Source organism: Rhinolophus ferrumequinum, chromosome 10, assembly GCF_004115265.2.
Source record: "Rhinolophus ferrumequinum isolate MPI-CBG mRhiFer1 chromosome 10, mRhiFer1_v1.p, whole genome shotgun sequence".
NCBI classification, from domain to species: domain Eukaryota; kingdom Metazoa; phylum Chordata; class Mammalia; order Chiroptera; family Rhinolophidae; genus Rhinolophus; species Rhinolophus ferrumequinum.
The window spans coordinates 22244774-22267130 of NC_046293.1; the positions used below are offsets into that span (position 1 = coordinate 22244774).

The following is a 22357-nucleotide window of genomic DNA, read 5'->3' on the forward strand; positions in this document are numbered from 1 at the left end:
GTTGCCTGTGTGAGACACCTAGTGAATATTTGTGAATGGTTAAATAATGTTCTAAGAGACTACCTTAATTTCAGGGTCTCAGTCTAAATCCTAGAAGCTTGGTTGTTTCATATTCACCTACCCTTCCCCTTTACTACCCTATTATTAATGAATATTTAGGGGTGTGTGCTGCCCCACCAAAATATAATGAAAACAACTAGCATTTATAGGGTGCATGCTAAATACGGGGGTCCATGTCCCAAGGTCTGTGTGCATTAACTAGAGATGCTTTACATTTCTGTGAAGTATTGTTATCCCCATTTTACAGATAAAGGAACCAAGGCTCAGAGGAGTTTACTACTTTGACTACTTTCTACAGTCCCGAGTGGTAGTGCCGGGATTCATATCAGTTCTTATCCAAAGCCTGTGCTGTGTCATGCTGTTCCTGTGGGAACAGGGCTACTTGTTATTCCTGCAGCCTCTAGAACAGTGCTTCACACACTGTAGGGGCTCAATAACTATTTAAAAATGGCAGACACTCAGTAAATGCTTGGCTAAGGATTTCAAAATCCAGTTGTCCTGATTTAAAGAAAGCCTGTTAGGTGGGTGGCAAAGGTGAGATTACAGAGACCCTGAACAGCTGTTTGTGCTCCTCCAGTCCTTGCTAAGACCAGGAAAGTATCCAAGTCTTGAATTCTTTTCTTTTGAACAGAAAAACAGAAAAAGTGAACCAAAAAAAAAGAGGGATTCAACAAACGACTTATCCTGCGTCACTATAATGATCCAAAAGAGGAGGTGAAGGTAAGTCCCGAAGGTTCCCGATGTTTCTGGCTGGAGCTGCTGAAGAGGAAGCCTCAGATGCCAGCAGTGAAGCAGGCTGACCCAGAGATGAAAAAGTTCCCTTACGCCCTGATAGAAGGTTCCTCTGTGATCTAATATCCTTGTGAAATTCCAAAGGGAAAGAAGGATGGAGGGGGCCAGGCATGATGGAAGGGGTGACAGGCGGGGAAGGGTGGAAGTCAACCCGAAAAAGAGGTTGCGACATTCTCCAGTTTACTAAACCTTACTTTCTTTTTAAGGGAATCTCTGCTTAGAGCCAATATTTTTGTTAAGCACCTGAGCACTCATGTGGTTCAGAGAAAATGAGTTCTCCTTGATTCGCTTTCCTGATGGTAGAGAGGACACATGGGGCTTTAGCATCTAGAGAATCTAGTTTAGAGAGAAGAAAGATTTTGTAATAAATGATAAATTCCTATAAATCCGAAATGAAAATGACTTCAAGAGTCTATCATAGTTTTGTGAAGGTTGGTACAAGGAGGTTTTGTGAAGTTGCTCACACATCCATACTTACCTCTTAGCCCTCCTTTGCCCCTGTCTGTCCGGTGTACTGGAATGACCTCCTCCGGCAATGCTGAGTACCAGTGGGTGCCTTTGGTGTCCAGTGACTCTGCCATTAACAGGATCAGTCTGACCAGACTTCCCTGTTATTATTCACATGATTGGTTTCAGAGAATTTGGGGCTGAAATGAGGGTGCAGGTAATGTGAAAGTATGGAAAGAACATGCAACTAGGAGTCAGGGAACCCATGTGCTGGCCTGGCGCTGTCATTATTGTGCTCAGTGATATGGGAAATCAACTCTCTGGACTTCTGGTATGTAATTTGTAAAGAGCTGATTAATTAAATAGACTACAAGTTAACGGCATTCTATTTAAGAATTATTATTAACATTATTGTTATTTTTATCAGTATCGATTCCTTGACCTTGATTTTATCTATCCTTCTGGCTGTCTAGCTGTCTGCCAGAGCTCTTCTGCCCTCTCTTGGGGTGGTGTGTACACCAACATATTCAGTGACGTGCCAAATCCAGTTATCCTCGGAACCTTTACACCTTTTGAATGCGGTAGCATTTCTTTTCCTAGTGGGTACGTGAGATTCCAGAGGAACTCAAATTTATTGGTAAGCTAAGAGGTGGAGGAAGAGCTAAATCCTGACAAAGGGAAGGATGGGAAAGCAATCTTAAATGGTCAATCTAATTGGGAAATCGGGTAAGGAAAATGAAACATACATGTTGTGTTCATAACTATTCCATGTACAGACTAGCAAATCAGAACAGGCAAAAAGACCATGGCTCTCAAAGAACCCAGTTGTGCCATCCATGAGGGACCTATATGAAGGCAAGGCCCCAAGAATGTACAAGGTGGGAACTGAACCAAGAAGACTGTTATTAAGATGAGTCAGGTGTCCATTGGGCCTACGTAACCCCTTAAGAACTAGATACACTGGCAGGACCCCCATTTCACATCCCATGAAGAGTCCCATGTCCTTCTAAAGATTGCTTAATAGTTCTTAGGGGTTATAATTTCATGGTTTCCTCTAGCTTTGACACCCCACCTTCTCTGAATCTTGTTCTCTACTCTGTCTTGTATCTGTGGGTTTATTTTGGCTATCTCTTGATTTGAGCCAAATGGGGAATTTTCTCCGTTGGTTTTTTTTTTTTTTTTTTTTTTTGCCACACACTTTAAAAACTGTTCACCAGAGGTCTCTGTGAGAGTAGTAGAATTTCTTCATGGTTGGAGTCACATAACTTGGTTTGAGTTACATAACATTCCCATTAAGCATGACAAGTACATGAACAATATAAATACTTGGAAATTATATATTTATATTATATTACATATAAACAGTGAAGAACACACAGCAGTCGACATAGTCATTTAACAAGGAGTATATAGGTATCTTTTTTATAATTGAAAAAACAAATATTATTTTTAAAATTCATACATATACATTGTATTTACCCCATAGTATGGTTGTGAGACTTAAATAAGAAAAATTACCATGGAAGTTGTTCATGTTTTCTAAGATACATTAATAGGATAAGATATAGATAGATAAGTTCTGGAGGGGATGGAGATACTTATGGCATAGAATATAGTGATGGTTTTATAGATGCATACTTATCTCCAAAGTCATCAAGTTTTATACGATAAATATGTAACAGATTTTTGTGTGTCAGTTGTAACTCAATAAAGTGGCTTTTTGAAAAGATAGATGATAGATGGAGAGAGAGAAAGGAAGGAAGGGAAGGAAGGAAGGAAGGAAAGAAGAAAAGGAAGGAAAGAGGGAAGAAGGGAGGGAGGAAGAGAAGGAAGGAAATAAAAAGAGAGAGAGAGAGAGATACGGAGATAGGCGGGTAGGTAAAGAACTGAAAAGTTCCTACGAAGCAGTGATTCTGAGTGGCAGGAAGAGGGGGCAGAGGCTCTGTGGCGTGGGGAATTTCGAGAATCCCTGAGTATAATGGGAAATGCCAAGGTTTAGAATGTGTGCACGTGTGACAATGTACAGACAGGAGCAGATTGAGAAATACTGTCATAGGGAGCATGAAGTTTTAAAGGATTACTGCTCTATACTGCTTTAAGAAATGTGCCACAGCATAAATATTTCTTTGTAAAGTCAGAGATAGTTACGTATAGAGACGTAACACTTCCCAGGAACCGGGACTGACTGGGAAGACCTGTCCTGTTCTCTGTAATACCAGTGATTTCTCTTCCTCCTTGGGAATTGCTCACGAGGATCTTAACCTCATCTTCTTAACCCAGTGCATTCCCTGACCCTAACCCATGCTTGATCTAAAGTTCTTCCTGATTTCCACCATAACCCACAGCCTCCCCCGACTCCAATTGCTTCCATCTCACACCTCAGAAGCTCAGGAGGGGGATGGTTAGGGATGGAATTAAGTGTCAGTGAGGGTCAGGGGAAGGCTGAAGGAATCAGGTGAGAATGTCAAATTGTCTACAGCCAACCAAGCAGAGCCTGGAGGTCTCTTCAAGACCACCTGTTGGGGCCGGCCCGGTGGCTCGGGCGGTTAGAGCTCCATGCTCCTAACTCCAAAGGCTGCTGGTTTGATTCCGACATGGACCAGTGGGTTCTCAACCACAAGGTTGCCAGTTCAATTCCTCGAGCCCTGCCACCCCCTGCAACTAAAATTGAACACAGAACATGGCACCTTGAGCTGAGCTGTCGCTGAGCTCCCGGATGGCTCAGTTGGTTGGAGCGCGTCCTCTCAACCACAAGGTTGCCGGTTCGACTCCCGCAAGGGATGGTGGGTTGCACCCCCTGCAACTAGCAACAGCAACTGGACCTGGAGCTGAGCTGCGCCCTCCACAACTAAGACTGAAAGGACAACAACTTGAAGCTGAACGGCACCCTCCACAACTAAGATTGAAACGACAACAACTTGACTTGGAAAAAAGTCCTGGAAGTAGACACTGTTCCCCAATAAAATCCTTCCTGTTCCCCTTCCCCAATAAAAAAATCTGAAAATAAAAAAAAAATTAAAAAAGACCACCTGTTGGTTTCCTAAGGCTGCCATTACAAACTACCATACATTAGGTGGCTAAAACAGCAGATATTTATTACTTCATAGTTCAGAAGGCCAGAAGTCAGAAATCAATGTGTTGGCAGAGTTGATTCCTTCTGGCGTCTCTGAGGGAGTGTCCATTCCATGACACTCTCCTAGCTTCTGGTGGTTTCTGGCAATCCCTGGTGTTCCTTGGCTTGTAGACACGTCACTCCAATCTCTGCCTCCAACTTCATCCACATTGTCACCTTCTCTGTGTGTCCCTCTGTGACCTCTCATCTTATAAGACACCAGACATTGGATTTAGGATCGACCCTAAATCTAGGATGATTTCATCTTGAGATCCTTAACTAATTACATCTCTATTTCCAAATATGGTCATATTCTGAGGTTCAGGGTAGACATGAATTTGGGGGGGGATACTCTTCAACTCACTATAATTACTATTCTTCTGTTGTAACCCTTCTTTGTGACGTTACTGACCCCCACACCTCTTCCTGCTCCTCTTTCATGTGCTCAATTTCAATTTAGGTGGTGACTTATATTTAAAGCACCTTAGATGGAAAATTTGAACCAAAAACCCATTGAATATATAAATGTAACAAATTAAAACGCATGAAATGTGGACTTAGAAAAACATTTTCTGGCCCTTGGAGCTTTAGGGAGAGATGGACGTTGTAACTTATTCATAAGGCAGCCTCTCAGTAAACTAAACCACCATGTGGGTAAACTTACCCTCTAGATTTGCTGAATTGGAACTTTTTGAATGAGCCCCAATCACATATTTCCCCATATCTTATATTTTGACTTCTCTGGATTTTAAGACCATGGGAGTTTAGAGTTAGGTCATCCAAAGAGCAAGGAACTCTCCCCCACCCCCCACCCCTGCTGTTTTTTACGAATCAGTACCTAAATATGCTTTTGTGTGTTTCTGCCGTATTTAGCATTTCTGATGAAGCACCTTCTCACTGTTTCCTTTTGTTGGCTGTTTTTATGACCCAAATCACCTGTCAAAATATGTCAGCAGCTTGCCAGCTAAGAGAATGCAGGTCAGCAAAAAGCTAAAAGAACTAAAAGATTAATGCTTGATTGTCAAGATTCAAATAGATTAATGGGGACAGCAGAGTGCCTCAGTGAGTGACATGTAAACACCTGCCCTTGAAGTGGAAGAGCCTTTCCCAACTTTGATGTTGAGATGAAAAGAAGATGACAGAATCTGGAAGCATTTCAAAGGTTGAGAAAGAACACACTTTCCTCTCCTAACTCTAGTAGTTGAACAGTTTCGAAAGGAAGATTCAGAAACACTGTGTAATTCTGTGGCATTTTAATTTGTACATCTTATTCTGTGACGCTACAGATAAGGTAGTGTCAAAAGTAGCAATTGCTTTTATGAAGAACAAATATATTTTTACTTGATTTTCCAGGGATTGCTGAAGTGAGTTCTTTGGAAACAATTTCTGGTTAGCTTGCTGAAAACATCTACCCTTACTAATCCTAGTATGTGTCACTTTAAGCTGAGAGAGCACTTTTTCATGTTACTTAATAGGAACCCTATGTTTAGCTGTAATCCCCAACTGATGAAACGGAGGCTCAAAGAAGATGCATATCTTTTCTAAGGCCACATGATAGAGAAAAACATTCCAGACTAATTACCATGGGTTTTGTTTTTTGTTTTTTCTCTTTCTAACCTTTAACACATTGAGAGATAGAGAGGTCTGAAGCTGAGTACATACTTTGTGGGTATGAGTAGTTGTTACGATGATGATGGTGGTAGTGTGGTTATGAGCTTGGGCTTTGGGGTTTTGATGTATCTGGCAGTTCGATGTATGCTGGAGCAACAGGGCAACTGGGCCATGTGTCTCCAGTATCTAGCAGGCTTGCTCAGGCTTCTTCACATGGTGGCTGGGTTCCAAAAGCAGTAAGAGTGAAGACGAATCCCAGTGCCTAAGCACTTTTCAAGCCTCCTCTAGCATCATGTTCGCTAATGACTTGTTGATCAAACCAAGTCACATGGCCAAACCTAGATTTAGGGGATGGAGAAATAAGACTCCTACTCTTCTTGGGATAGCATTTTTTGCATTTGATCACAAGGGCAACACCTGACACTAAATTATTCTCTCTCTACCTCTCAACTGCCTCCAATTCTATTTTGATCAATCATGTATAGTAGAATTTGAGAAGTGTAAATATACATAAGCTGAAGGAAAATGCCAGTTTTAGTCTGTTAACCACACAGGTCCCTCCTCTCAAGGGTATTTATGAGAACTTGCAAGGCTTGATTGTCTTCTTTCTCCTGGTTTTGGTCCAGATATTCTTATATTCTCACCTGGAATTCTGTGTCATCCTCTGAATCTTTTCTACATCCTGTGTTGGTCCAGCTTGATTATTCCCTTCCTTTTATCTTAGGTCTCAGGTATGTCACCTACAACTGCTCGTGAAGTTCAGACCCTATGAAGTCTGTATTTATATTGCTTTAGTGGTTTCTGTTCCTGTTTGGTATTCTGTATGATCCCAAACTTTCGGTACATTCTGCAGATGTGAATTCTTCATGTGCGCATTAAAATGTCTGTAAAATATCTCCTAGAAAGTAATCCTTATGACATGCTGGGAGTAATTTAATGGACTTCCTCAGTTACAGGCCAAGTGCTTTGAAGACTTTTCCCTTTTAAAACTTGATGATGCTTCTTTTCTTCACCATACAGTGTTTTGGAGCTATAGCATTTGGAATTAATAGCTTTCTACTTGCTGCCTTATCCATGGGTTTCACTATTAAATAGTCATGCCACCTTCCACATAAATTGTACTGCCCGATGAGAGTGTGTGTCAGAATAGAACGTGGTGGCTTGGAGAGTTTCAGAAGACACTTCCTGTTCAGGCCCCTTTCCAACATCATCTCCTATCACCCCCTTGATTACTGGCCTTCTGCCTCTCTTCATGTCCTCTTTGTACATGCTTTTGTCCCAAGTCTTTATACATGATTGCCTTCCCCTTATCTTTCAGTCTCAGTTTAAATGTCACCTCCTAGAAGACACCTTTTGTTTTGTTTTACATAACTTTCTTGAGAAAAAATTATATTCCATAGAATTCACCCATTTAAAGCATACTATTCAATGGTTTCAAATATATTTACAGAGTTTTGCAACCATCACCAAAATCTAAAGTTAGAACATTTTCACTACCCTAAAAAGAAACCTGTACCAATTAAAGTCACTCACCATTTCCACACCCTCACCTCCAACCCTAGACAACCACTAATTTACTTTCTGCCTCTATAGATTCGTCTATGCCAGACATTTAATATAAATGAAATAATACAATCTCTGGTCTTTCATGACTGGCTTTTTTCACTTAGCATAAAGCTTTCGAGTTTTATCCATGTTTTGGTATGTATTAGTACTTCATCCTTTTTTAAGGCCAAATAATATTCTATTATGTGGCTAAACCATCTTTTGTTTCTCCATTCATCAGTTAATGGACATTTCATTTGCGTTGTTTTCACTTTTTGGCTACTGTGAATAAGGTTACTGCGAACATTCATGTACAAGTTTTGTGTGAACATAACGTTTTTATTTCTCTTGAATAACTACCTAAGAGTGGAATTGTCATATAGTAACTCTATTTTTAACTTTTTGAGGAATTTCCAGACTGTTTTCAAAAAAAACCTTTTTTGACTACCCATTTTAAGAAGCTCTGTTCTTCCCTTTTCATTATTTTAGTGATGACTTTATGTATTTCTTAGTACTAATCATAATGTGAAATTACATTTTCATTTACTGGGCCTGTGCAACCTAGAATGTGAGCTCCTTTATGGGAGAGACCATGTCTGTCTTCTTCATTGCTTTACCCCTGATACTGAGTGTGTGTGCCTAGTATATAGTGAGTGCTTAATAAATATTTCAATGAATGAACAAGACTTTGGGAATATTTGTGTCAGGCTATTGGTGGTGGGGATGGGGAGGCTGGGACAGACAGGATTCTAAGAGAGCTAACCATAGATATTTAATTAAAGGGGTTGCAATAGACTATTTTTTGCTAAAAGTGGAGTTAGCATGCTTTATATCAAGTAACAGAAAAATCCCATTCCAAATTGGAGATACAATGGGCTCTAAATGTAATACAAGTTATGATTCAGTGATATCATCAAGGACCAAGGTTCTTTTCATCTCTACCCTTGGCTATCTTGGCATTCTTTCTTCCAAGGTGGTACCCCTGGTCATTACTAGAGACACTCACTACATGCTCCTTTTCATGTCTAGGGAGAAAAAAATCCTGTTTTTCAATAATAAACTACATGTCCTTCCTTTTAGTCTCTTTATGCCAACTTAATCACAGGCCCACTCCTGAACCAAAAACAGCTATCGAGGGCATGCCATGCACCTATGGGCTTAAACTATTCAGTATCTACCCCTGTAAATCGGGATGGATTCAGTGAAGGGTGAAGAGCTGAATGAACAGGAATTTGTTAGAAAGGAAGGAAGGGATAGAGAATGGATGCTGGATAGGTAACAAACAGTAAATAGAACTTGATTCGCGTCGGCAGCCATCTCTCAGGATATGATCTGATGGGAAGCAGCAGGTTTTCCAATGCTGTGGTGATATTCAGTGGAGGACATGAGGGAGAATTACCTAGACAAGTGCCTGGCAAACTTTTTCTATAAAAGACCAGAAAGTAAATATTTTAGGCTTTGCAGCGCATATAGTCTCTGTTGTAACTATTCAACTCTGCCATTATAGCATGAAAGCAGCCATAGCCAACATATAAACAAATTGGCATGGCAGTGTTCTAATAAAATTTTATTTACAAAAACAGGCAGCGGGCCAAATTTGGCCTGCATGTTGTAGTTTGCCTATTTCTAGCCTAGACTATGGATAATATCACACAATTATCCTCACTATTGGAAAAACAGCTCAGGACCCATGTTTTCCTGAAGTTGGGTTGGCATTTTCATTCTTGTATGTACCCTTCTAGAAGGATACTAGTTGATTCTCTTGTGAGCCTGAAGATTCAGTTCATAGACACTTAATATTTATTGAGCACTTACTATGTGTCAGGCCCATTTGCACTTCATTCTTTATATAATTGTTCTCTTGTTGCTTTCAAGATTTTTGGTATGTCATTGGCTTCTAACAGTTTGACTATGATGTGTGTAGGTGTGGATCTCTTTGAGTTTATCCACTTGGAGTTTGTTGAGCTTTTTTAGATGTGTAGATAAATGTTTTTCATCAAATTTGGAAAGTTTTAGGCCATTATTTTCTTAAATATTTGTTATGCCCATTTCTCTCTACCTCTTCTGGTACTCCCATTGTATTTATGTTAGTGGCCTATAGGACTCTGAGACTTTATCCATTTTTCTTCACTCTTTCCTTTATGTTCTGCAAATTAGATCATCTCAATTGAGCTATCTGCAAGTTTATTGATTCTTTGCCAGATCAAATAGGCCGTAGGGCCCCTCTAGTGAATTTTTCATTTCCATTATTGTACTTTGCAATTACAGAATATCCATTTTTCAAATTTCTATCTCATTGTTGACCTTCCCTATTTGATGAGACATTGTCATCATACTTTCCTTTAATTAAAAAAAAAACATGATTTCCTTTAGTTTTTAAAAAACATATTTATAATAGCTGCTTTAAAGTTGTTGCCTGGTAAGTCCAGTATCTGGGCCCAATAAATTCAGCTTCTATTTCTTGCCTTTTTTTTTTTTTCTGTGTAGAGGATACATTTTCCTGTTTCTTTGCATGTCTTGTAATTTTTTACTGAAAACTAGACATTTTAGATAATATAACATTTATGGATTCTGATTCTCTCCCCATTACATTAGTATATCTTGTCTAATTTTGTCTCATAAAGACCCTTATTATGTGATATAATGTGTAACTTATCCAGACAAAAATAATTTCCTTATGGGAGCTAAATTTTCCTAGTGTTAGTACCTAATAGTCTGACTCTAATAGTCTGATAGGGTCCACCTAATTAAGGTTTCAATATGTAATGACACTTGGGACAGTGTGAAGATAACAAAGAATTGGTTTAGAGGGTGTAAGCTTATAGTCTATAGTGATAAACTCCATATAATCCTCTACAATGTAGTGATACAAAGTCAACTGCCAAGGACGTTCTGAGGCATCTGAGATCAGTGTTCAGTTTTATCTAAGAAGGTGAAAACATCTAACTAGAAGGACTGAGGGCTGAGTTCAGTGCAGGCTGGATCCTACTGCACCTGACTCTGGAGTACCAGACTCTCCTGAGATGTCCACTCTTTATTTTTTATTTTTAAAGATTTTATTGGAGTAGGGGAGCAGGACTTTATTGGGGAACAGTGTGTACTTCCAGGATTTTTTTCCAAGTCAAGTTGTTGTCCTTTCGATCTTCGTTGTGGAGGGTGCCGTTCAGCTTCAAGTTATTGTCCTTTCAGTCTTAGTGGTGGAGGGTGCAGCTCAGCTCCAGGTCCAGTTGCTGTTGCTATTTGCAGGGGGCACAGCCCACCATCCCTTGCAGGACTTGAGGAATCGAACTGGCAACGTTGTGGTTGAGAGCCTGCGCTCCAACCAACTGAGCCATCCTGGAGGCAGCTCAGCTCAAGTTACCATGTTCAATCTTAGTTGCAGGGGCCAGAGCCCACCATCACCTGCGGGACTTGAGGAGTTGAACCGGCAACCTTGTGTTTGAGAGCCCACTGGCCCATGTGGGAATCAAACCAGCAGCCTTCGGAGTTAGGAGCATGGAGCTCCAACCGCCTGAGCCACCGGGCCGTCCCCTGATATGTCCGCTTCTTGTATCAGAGTCCTTATAACTGGGTCTAAGTCTTTGCTTAAGTACAATTTATTAATGTTGAATCCTTATTAATTGATTCTTTTTTCTTAATTAAAACTTTTTTTGTTGCATTTTAAGATTTTTATTAAAATATAGCTAACATACAATATTATATTAGTTTCAAGGATACACATATGTCTCCCTGTCTTGGCCAGGTGGTCTCATTGTAGTAGGTGTCCTGTGGGGCCCAGTGGCACAGTCTCCCTTGTCACCTGCTCCAGGTACTCCAGGAGTATCCCCCATGTGGGTTGTGGGTGCTCTCCTGTTATAGTTGAAACTTGATTGCCGGGAGACATAGCAGATCTATCTAATATATAGGAATAAACACAGCGAGGCAGTCAAGAAGAGACAAGAAAGAAGTACGTCCCAAATGAAAGAATAGGAGAAAACTTCAGAAAAAGAACTAATTGAAATGGAGGCAAGCAACCTACCAGAGACAGAGTTCAAAACAATGGTTATAAGGATGCTCAAGGAACTTAGTGAGAACTTCAACAAAGAGATAAAAGCATAAAAAAGGACATAGAAACCATAAAAAAGAACCAGACAGAAGTAAAGAATACAATAACTGAAATAAAAATCCACCAGCAGACTAGATGAAGCAGGGGATCGAATCAGTGATTTGGAAGACAAGATAGCAGAAAACACCCCATCAGAACAGCAAAAAGAAAAAAGAATCAAAAAAAGAGAAAAAAATGAGGATAGTTTAAGAGACCTCTGGGACAGCATCAAGTGCACCAACATTCACATCATAAGGGTACCAGAAGGAGAAGAGAAAGTAAGGGATTGAGAACCTAGTTGAAGAAATAATGACTGAAAATTTGCTAACCTAACGAAGGAAATAAGCACGTAGTGGGTGGGATTGACCCTCAGGCTGACTGGCTGTGGGGTTTGGCCATGTCCATAGCTTATGGGCTGCTGTACGGGAGGCTTACCCACTGAGTGGGATTCGCCCCAGCGGGTTTTGGTGCCTGTTGAGACGACCCTTTATGTGTGCCACTTCGGGACTAATTGGGTGGTGTTCTGCTGTAGTCTGAAGCCAACCTCCAAGTATGTTGGTTCTGGAGCCTCTTGGGAGGGACTCCTGTGCAGGTCCATGGCAGCCACCACCTGTGACTGGTCGAGGGCTACCTGGTAGGAGCTACAAAGTGATCCTCAGTTGTTTGCTGCCTGTGCTAAACCTGGAGGTGCGTGGAAAAGGCCATGCTGTGAACCAGGGATGGCTGCCACCAGTACCAGGCTTGGGGTAACTTTGCAAAAAGCCAGGGCACCTGGAGGCCTACTGCCACCTGCCAGCTCACTTACGGTTCAGCTGCTGATAGAACCTTGTGTGGTATGCAAGTTTGGTGAGGCAAGGTGGGGTCTCAGGGAGTCACTAGAGTGGGAAGAGTTGTGGTCACCAGGTTAATATAGACTCTGGTTTGGTGCCAGTGCTGGGCTTGGAGCAATTCAACAAAAGTCAGAGCACATTGAGTCCAGTCCCTGCCCACCTGGGGCCCATGGATTCTGATAGTTTTCCTAGAAAGAGAGCAATGTGGAAGGGGCTAGCTGCTCAAGAAAGTGCCTCTGATGGTGCGTGAGTTGGGTGGGGTGGGGTCCCAGCTGAGGCAATAAGGCAGAGCAGTGGAGCTCACAAAGCCAATCAGGTTCAGATTTGGCCTGTGGGGGTGAGCTCAACATAGGAAAAATGGCTCCTGCCTGCTGGCTGCACAGGAGGACTTCTCACCGGAAAAATGCTGTGGGGACAGAGCCCAAAAAAACAGTTTCCAGGCTCTCGGCCTCACATAGAAAGGTGCTGGCTCAGGTAGTAAATGGCCTTCGACTGTGATCAAATGGCCATCAGCTGTGGCTAGTTGGCCGTCAGCTGTAACCAGTGAGCCATTGGGCACTAATATAACTGCCGTGGCTAGGCTAGCAAAGAATGGAGGCAAGCAAGAAGATGGTGGCTGAGCCTGCAAGCGGCGCAGTGAGGGTTGCAAACAGTGTGGCTCCTGCTTCCTGTGTCTCCAACCCAGCCGCCAGCGAGAGTATAGTGGTATAACTCCCCTACCTATGGCTCCGTGGGTGTTCCTTTTTGGCCTCACCGTGTCCTGCGTTCTTATGTGGGGAGCGGGACCAGAGACCCCGCCGGACGCCCTGCATGACAAATGCCGACTGTCCTCCAGTCTTCCCCCTAAAGCCACACTCCTCAATCTGCCCCCATATGTCTCTGAGGATGCCAAGTCACCATCCCTTGGCTAGAGCCCAAGGCAAGTGCCTGCGAGCGAGTGAGTCTGTGTGCGGCCGTTTAAGAGGACATCTCGGTTTCCCACAACCTCTGTCCCACCCGAATGGTTGGAATCCCCATTGTTTTCCACAGCCAGATGTTTCAGGGACTCCTCTTCCCAGCACCAGTACTCTGGGCTGGGGAGCCTGATGTGTGGGGCTGGGGTCTCTCACTCCTCTGGGAAAACTCGGCGGCTGAGTTATCCTTCCTGATTCTCTACCACCACAGGGAGGTTTGGGGCCTGTCCCGAGTCTCTGCCTCTCCTACCAGTCTCGATGTGGCTTCTTTATGTTTTTAGTTATAATACTTCTGTTTGACTAGACTTCAGATGGTTCTCTATAATTTAGTTGCAATTTTAATGTATTCATAGAAGGATGCAGGCATGGTGTTTATCTACTCTGCCATCTTGGATCTCCCCTTATTAATTCATTCTTATGTGAGCCTTTCCTTTCCTCCAATACCCTGCAAATGTTGGCTCTGGCTAAGGGTTGCTGAAGATCTCTGCAACTTTAACCAGAGAATTTACTGTTAAATATATATATATATATATACATATACATATATATATATATATATATATATTTAACATATATATATTTAACATATATATATATTTAACATATATATTATATATATATATAATAAAAGTAATATATATGTATATTTGATAAAAGTAATTCATACATGTGGCAAAATTTTTTTTTGGAAAAAAGTTCCGTTTTTTCCAAGTAAAATTACAAATGTGTTACATGGAAATTAAAAATTTCCTTTCCCCTCAACCTCTTATCCCTTCTGCTAATGTATCCAAGGCAAAGAGTATTTTGTAAATTCTTCAAAATAGAGTTTACATTCACATATACATGCATATATATATACACATTTGCTTACCTTTCTTTCTTTTTATGGCAGGCAATTTAAATTCCTAGTGAAAAAAAGTTCTTCTTGTCCTGAAGTCCAAGCTAAAAATAGAGTCCCCATTTGTTAGGCCCTATGATAATTCCATTGCAACACCATTTACACATCCTCAAAAAGAGCTCAACAAACAGAAAACTGATAACTGATAAATAAAATGTGATATATCCAGACAATGGAATATTCTTCAGCCATAAAACAATGAATGTTATAACATGGATTAACTTTGAATGAATTATGAAAGAAGGCAGTCACAAAAGACTGCATATTTTATGATTCAATTTATGTGAAATATCCAGAACAGGCAAATCTATATCCACAGAAAGTAGATAAGTGGTTGCCACGGTGCCAATGGGAGAGAATGGGGAGTCACTGCTAATGGGTTTGTGATTTCTTTTCGGGGTGATGAAAATGTTCTAAAATTGATTGTGACGATAGTTGCACAATTCTGTAAATATACTAGAAATCACTAAATTATATACACTTTAACTGGTGAATAGTATGATATGTGAATTGTAGCTCAATAAAAGCTGTTATATATATTTAAAAAAAGACAGAGCTCAAAGTATTAATATATAATTTGCTGTCTTACATTGCATGGTTAAAGTAGATGTCATTATTTCCTTATTTCCATTCTGCCTGTAAGAAAATTGGACCTAAACCTGGTATTCTTTGTTTACAAATTTATGAAATATTTTTAAAATTCCCCTGGTAATTTAAATAATATTAAAAATAAAAGCTTTAAACAAAAATTGTAAATGAAAACAATAATAGGACCACATAATTTTTGAGATCTTCTTTAGTACTAACTTACAGGCAGATTTACAGAATTACAAGTCAACAAAATTAAAGTTGAAATAAAATTACATCCCAAGTCTTTACTTTCTGGGTAGAAGCCAGATGTTCAGTGCCCTGGTCAGACTTTATTACAATATTGCCCAAGAGTATAGTTTACACTGGGAAATTGTCCCCTTGATTATTTGTTACATAAAATTAAATGTCCAAGATGAGAAATCCATGAAACAAACAGGAGATGACAAATTTTCTTCTGACTTGTGGTTGCCTTCCTCATCTTCTCCCTGTGTTCTTTGACAATAGTAACTAAGTAGATGAATACAACACCATCTGCTGATGGTATTTTGGGAACTTCACAGAAGCCCAAAATCCTAAGCCTCACAGTTAAGTCCTGCCCCTGTGTAATTTCATCCTGGTCACCACAGACCATTTCTTGGCAGAGGGTACTGTCTGCTTTCAGCAGAAGTCTCTGAAAGAGAAGGCACAAAAACAACAAAAAACTGCTTCCAAAGGGATTTCATTATATAACTGTTAATGATCTTTTAAACCAATCTTTTTGTGCATCTGTTGTCCCACTAAAGGGAAGTCTTGGTGAGAAGGCTCAGCAACTAGCACTAGCAGGAAGATGAATAAAAGCGGGGTGTGGCCTGGGACTCTTGTTGCCAGGATCCAGTGTATAGGGAAAGCCACGCGGGCAGGAGGCAGCTGCTCCAGCTAGAGCTCCCACTGCAGTGTGCGGGTGCGTGGTTAGGGTTTTCCTTGAGGTTCCTCACAGCGATGAGAACAGCTGAAGGCTGGATGCCCAGGGTGAGTGAAAGGGCAGGCTGTTCAGGAAAGGAATGCGCCCTGGGTGTCCAAGAGTTGGGACTTCTATTTCTGTTTTTTTCACTGGTTTGGTCGCTTTGCTCCTGCAGCCTGTTAGACTGCAGTCTCCTCAAGCCAAATGCACCCCTTTTATACTGTGAAGTGTTATTGTTCCATTAAATGGTGAGCCCCTTTGTTGAACTTTACATTAGGCTGCAGGTACTAACCTCCCTTAGCCTATTTTCTCATCTGGGAAATGGGACTCATAATGCCTATAAATGGAGTTGTTAATAATAAAAGTCAATACCTTTACAGAACTTATAAGGCGCCTGTCTCTGTGCAAACTGCTTTACATGTATTAACTCATTAAGTCCTCACAACAGCTCTGTGAGGTAGATGCTGTTGTTAACGCCATTTTTAAGATAAAAAAACTGAGCCACAGAAAAGTTAAATATATTCCACACAATTAGGAAATGGAAGAGTCAGGTTCAATACCATTAACTGTCTGACTCTACAGTGTTTGTTACCATAGAGCAACACTGCCTATTAAAAACATGTATTTAAGACTTCGCACATACCGTGTTTCCCTGAAAATAAGACCTAGCCGGACCATCAGCTCTCACGAGTCTTTTGGAGCAAAAAAGACCTAGCATTTGCTCCAAAAGACGCGTTAGAGCAGATGGGCCACCAGCTAAGTCTTATTTTCAGGGAAACACAGTAGTAAGCTACCAACAGATGTTATCTATCAAAGTAATTATTAGCATAAGACTGAAAATGTTCCGTGTGCAGAGAGAACACCTCACTCTGGGCATCCCAAGATATCTAACAGTGTCTTGCATCTAATAATTACCCAATATGTATTTATTTAATTGAATCCATTTTGTCAGTGCAATTCAGACTTTTATTAAGCCCCTTCTGTGTGCTAGGTGCTGTGCTGAGAAAGAAGACATAAAGATGATTTAGACGTGAATACACAGCGTGATGCTACTGATCCGAAAAAACTAATAAAATACTAGGTTGCATTAATAGACATATAAAGGATAGGGAAGATAAAATTGACACATCCTGTTCGTCACCACCCAGATCCCATCTATCCAGACCTAGATGGTTCTTGAATCCAATTGTGTGTCTCCATCTCTCTCACCTCTGCCCTAGTCCAAGCTATCATCCTTTCTCCTGGAGCACTGCCATGACCTCTTTTCTCCAGCATTTACTTTGGTTCCTTTGACCATGTCACCTCTTTGCTTTGTTATTGAACCCTTCTATGACTTTTTGCTTTAAAATACATGATACGCCTTAGGAAACCCTGCCCATCTGGCCCCTCCCTGCCAATCACTGCAACCTCATTTGCACCACTCTGGACTCGAGCCACACTGGCTTTCTTTCAGTCCCTTGAATGCAATGCGCCAACCACCTTCCTCATTGCCCTCTGTATATATTGTTGCATCCATTGGGAACACAGTTCTGGGTCAAATTTCCACCCCTGATTCAATCAACCGCAGCCAAGGCAGCATGGTATATAATCATGGCTGGTAGGACCCATTCCTATGATTCTAGGTGAGGGGTGGTGAAGTGGGAGGGGATGTAGCTCAGAGAAGGGAAATATTGATCAGCTGAGAGGTATATACTCACCTTCCCTTCAAGGGAGATATTCAGGCAGAGGCAAGGTAACCATCCTCTAAGAATGTGATAGGAGGAAGTCCTGTTCTTGTAAAGGCTGTGAGCTGGTGACTTCCATCGCCTCTGCCATGTCAATGAGTCCCTGAATTTTTCTTCTGAATGAGTCATGTTTTTGTCTTTTTTGTAGCCAAATAATATCAATGATGTTTAATCAAGATGGAGGCATGGTGATCAGCAAAAAAGGAAACGTTGTAAAGAAATGGACGTGGCCTTCAAAGGGAAAACTTGATGATCCAGTTGAAATTTGAGTATCATTTTACAATTTATCATTCTTCTAGTCATTTCTTAAGCTGTGTTAATAATTTATTTTGAGTTTCTAAAATACGCTATTGGGGAAAACAGGATTGAGAGGACTAAATTATTCAGTTGGCCGTCTACACTAGCCAATTGATCTGATAAATCTTTATTTCAGTTCTTCATTTCACTTGGCACTTTGCTTATTTGGTCCCTTTCTTGGTAGATCCGTCTTTGTTAAGCAGCAGTTACTTTAAACAGTGGCTTTAAAAAATTATTCGAGAAGCATTTTGTGCCTACTATAAAAGCATTTTGTGCCTACTATAAAAGCATACAATGTTCAAAGTGATGGTCTTCTCAATCTCGCTGTGCATTAATTACCTTTGTTAATAGATTGGTGTGTAGTTCTGCAGGATCGAGGATCAGAAATTTAGATAATGTAAGAGTGAGCCTGCCGGGTGGCACTGTGAATCGGGAAGTGTGTGTCCCCTGAAGGGGACAGCCTCTATCCAGGGCCTGAAGGCTATTGCTATATTTTATGATTTTTTAAAAAGCCATAAGTTCAGATTTTTTTGGTGCAATAGCCTGATATGTAAAAGTTGGCAATTAATTTATACTCTGAGAAGACTAAACCAAATACTGTGAGTGGCCACTCTGTAACCTCTGTGGTGGGCTTTTTCAGTTCATATATAGTTACTGTGTGTGTGTGTGGTGTGCATGCTGCATTTTGTATCCAGGGCTACTGTGGTGCAGGAGACCCTGCTCGCTGCGCCATGTGTCATGCAGGGTGTCAGGCGGGATCTCAGCTCCCGCTCCCCACACAAGAACACAGGATATGGTGAGGCCAAAAAGGAACACCCATGGAGCCATAGGTAGGGGAGTCATATCACTATAGTCTCACTGGAGGCTGGATTCACACGACGTGCAACCTGCTGTCCGCTTTTCTGCCAACCGACCAACTCCCCTTGACTGCTGTGCAATCCGTGCTTGCCAGCCACCATCTTGCTAGACCCCATTTGCTGCTAGCGTAGCCACAGCAGTTATATTAGTGGCTCACTGGTTACAGCTGACGGCAAACTAGCCACAGCTGATGGCCATCCAATCACAGTTGATGGCCATTTACTACTTGAGCCAGCACCCTTTAGCGTGAGACCGAGAGCCTGGAAATTGCACCCCTGGCTCTGTCCCCACAGCCACTTTATATGATACACTGCACAACCAACCTTAGGGGCACCATTTATATAGAGCTGTGCTGTTCAATATGAAAGCCAGTAGCCACGTGTGGTTATGGAACACTTAAAATACACTGTACATGTAAATACCAGATTTTAAATACACCAGATTTTAAAAACTTAGTACACAAAATGAGAATGTAGGGGTGGCTGGTTAGCTCAGTTGGTTGGAGCGTGGTGCTGATGGCACTAAGGTTGCCGGTTCGATCCCCACATGGGCCACTGTGAGCTGCGCCCTCCTTACATAAAAGAAGAGACTGTAAAATAATAATTTTTATATTGGTTATATGTTAATATTTGGATATATTTAGTTATAAAATGTTAAAATTAATTTCACCTGCTTTTTACTCTATTTAATGTGGCAACTACAAAATTTAAAGTTATTTATGTGGCTCACGTTATATTTCTACTGGAAGGCTCCTGTGTGGAGAGTACCTCCAGGTCTCTGTTCTATACAGTTTACCAAAATTATCCATGGTGGCCTTGTGTACTACATAAACTTTTTAGATTGCCATTTTAAGAGAAGTATTGCTTAGTTCTGGAGGGTTAGGGAAGTGAAAAACAGGTAAAGAAACTACCAGGCAAGCCTGCATGTGCAAGTTTCCTGTCACTCAGGTCAGGAGTCAGGGTTGCCTTACCCTTTATCTAAAAAAAAAATCAAGAGTTGCTCGTGAGGTAGATTACGTAGTTCAGATTACCTCAGATGGCAGCCTTCAGGAAGCAAGGGAATGTAACTTGTAATCAAACAAAAGTCCTTGCGGTTTATAGCAGCTGACTTAATTAGGACACTTCATCTCCACAGCCTTTTATTTAATTAATTAATTTGTTTGTTTGTTTTTAAGGAGGGCGCAGCTCACATTGGCCCATGCAGGGATTGAACCACCAACCCTCCACAAACCTTTTAAATAAGCTGTACAAAGCTGCAGATGTCCATTTAAGCTTAAGAAGTTGTTCGTTTATCATTACTTTTCCATACTTGTCATTTATAAGATCTCTCTAATAGGTTTCACAGTAATACTATGACTTGTAAACCTTCTAAACTCTTGGCAGCCAAGGGAATCGGATATTGATCAGATATTATCAACGGTATTTTACAGGAGAGAAGGTCTGTGCCTCAGGGCTAGAGTTAGGACTCAGAAGTACCTGTAAATAGACACAGAATTTTCTCAATCTAAAATGAATCTGACTTTCTTTATAAGACAGGACCACATTAATTGCAAAGAATTTCTCCCCACTCCTCTTCTCTCCCTCAATAAATTGTGGCAACAAACGAATCTGCAGCACAAAACTGAAAATCCATTCCTGACCTAATGGAATTAGACTGAAGCTGTCGGTTAATGTTGGTCCCAAATATCCTTACAGGCCTTCAAATGTCTGATTTCTACCTGAATTATGAGTATGATGTGAGAATTCTGTGCAGAAAATGACAATTCTTTCTGTTGCCCCCAGGTGAATAAGTTCATTACTGTAAGATTTCTGGGCGCTTTGCCATCACCTTGGTCTACAAATGGCATCCCCAAAGTCTAAAGCTATCTCTGGCACCTGTAAAATGCAAATCTTTTCCTCCATGCTTCCCTGAGGCGGTAGGTCTGAGGTTTCTTGAATCATCTTCACGATAGCACCTCTGCACAGACCAGAGCAGGAACAATGCTGACTGATTTTAGATTCTTAACTTTTAGTATTTCCTGCTAATTTCTACAATATGGATGCTACCATAGCAGTTTATGGACCTTACCTGAAAAATAACTGAAAGTTTGGGATGAGGAAAGGTTAGAAGGTAAAGATAGAGTTGAGAGGAAAAAAATGAACATGTAGTTTTTTCTAAAGGCGTGATTCCTAAACTTTGGGAAATTAATTTCCTGTGTCTTAACTGGTTGAATTATTTGCATTTACATAATCTATGATTTCGTAAAAATAATGTGGGGTTCACATATTGTTTTTTCTAAAGTGAAGTTAAATAAGTATACGGTTATTTTTTTTTAAAGCATAAGTAATGTTCCAAAGAAACTTGGAAATACTACAGCATTGTTAAAACTATGGCTCAGAATAACTTCTCTTGATCATTTTACTCTTGCACTAAATCTCTGTTGAGGAATTTTAGACTAGAACTTTTGTCGAGGTGAGACACTAAAAATTAGTATCTCTAAATTTCATATAGTTAAGTAATGAGCTAGCTTGATTGATTTTGATCGAACTTTTGAAGCTTTTAAAATTTTGAGTGCATGTATGTAAATAGTACTCATATTACAGAATGTGTATGAGCACATATAAAAGATCTTTATTTTTAGGGACAGGCATCAGAACTGTGTTACTCTAGACTTACCACGGTCATTTCACATATGCTGAAGTGCAGGTTCTTCTGAAAAGCAGTGAGACCCTGCTTTCAAAAAATATATTTTTTTGCCGTAAATAGTGCCTTTATATCATGCTATCTTACCTCCCTGGGTTTATATGAGCCAGGTCACCTGAGTTTAAATCTTTCTCAGTCACTCTCTGATGTCAATCCCATCTCCAAAGAAGCTAGGGAGTTATTCAAGACCTACGCAATGAAGTACAAGCAAGCGAATTCTACAGCACAAGTCAAAGACGAAAGTGTGAAATAGTCACTCTTTTGATATTACAAGCAAAGGTGGATTTTAGTTTTCATGTTATTTTAGATATCGGTTTCTCTTTTGAGATAGGTTGGATTTGTTTTAGAAAAAGAACAAAAGAGTCAAACTATTAAACACACATAGGCCCATTTATATAATTACCAGAAGGAGCATGTGCTGACTTCTGTTTGTTTAACATGTTGACCATTTTTACTCGTAAGTGCATGGTTCAGTGGCAGAAGTACACTCACACTGTTGTGCAATCATCACCACCATCCATCTCCAGACTTTTTCATTTTGCAAAACTAAAACTCTGTACCCATTAAATAGCAACTTCTCATTCTCCCCACCCCACAAGTCTCTGGCAACTGCCATTCTACTTTCTGTCTGTATGAATTTGATTATTCTGGATACCTTATGTAAGTGGAATCATACAGTATTTTTCCTTTTGTAAATGGCTAATTTCACTTAGCATAATGTCTTCAGAGTCCATTCATGTTGTCTCATGTGTCAGAATTACCTTCCTTTATAAGGGTAATATTCCATTGTATTTATATACCATAGTTTGTTTATCCATCTGTTGATGGATGCTTGGATGGCTTTCATATTTTTGCTACTGTGAATAATGCTGCTATGAACATGGGTGTACAAATATCTCTTTGAGACCCTGCTTTCAATTCTTTTGAATATAT

The 22357-nt window shown here is 40.5% G+C and overlaps 1 pseudogene; it reads left to right on the plus strand.

Annotated features, from left to right (window-relative positions):
* The window catches only part of LOC117028741 (uncharacterized), a 99085-nt pseudogene that overhangs the window by 35975 nt on the left and 40753 nt on the right, over positions 1-22357 (plus strand).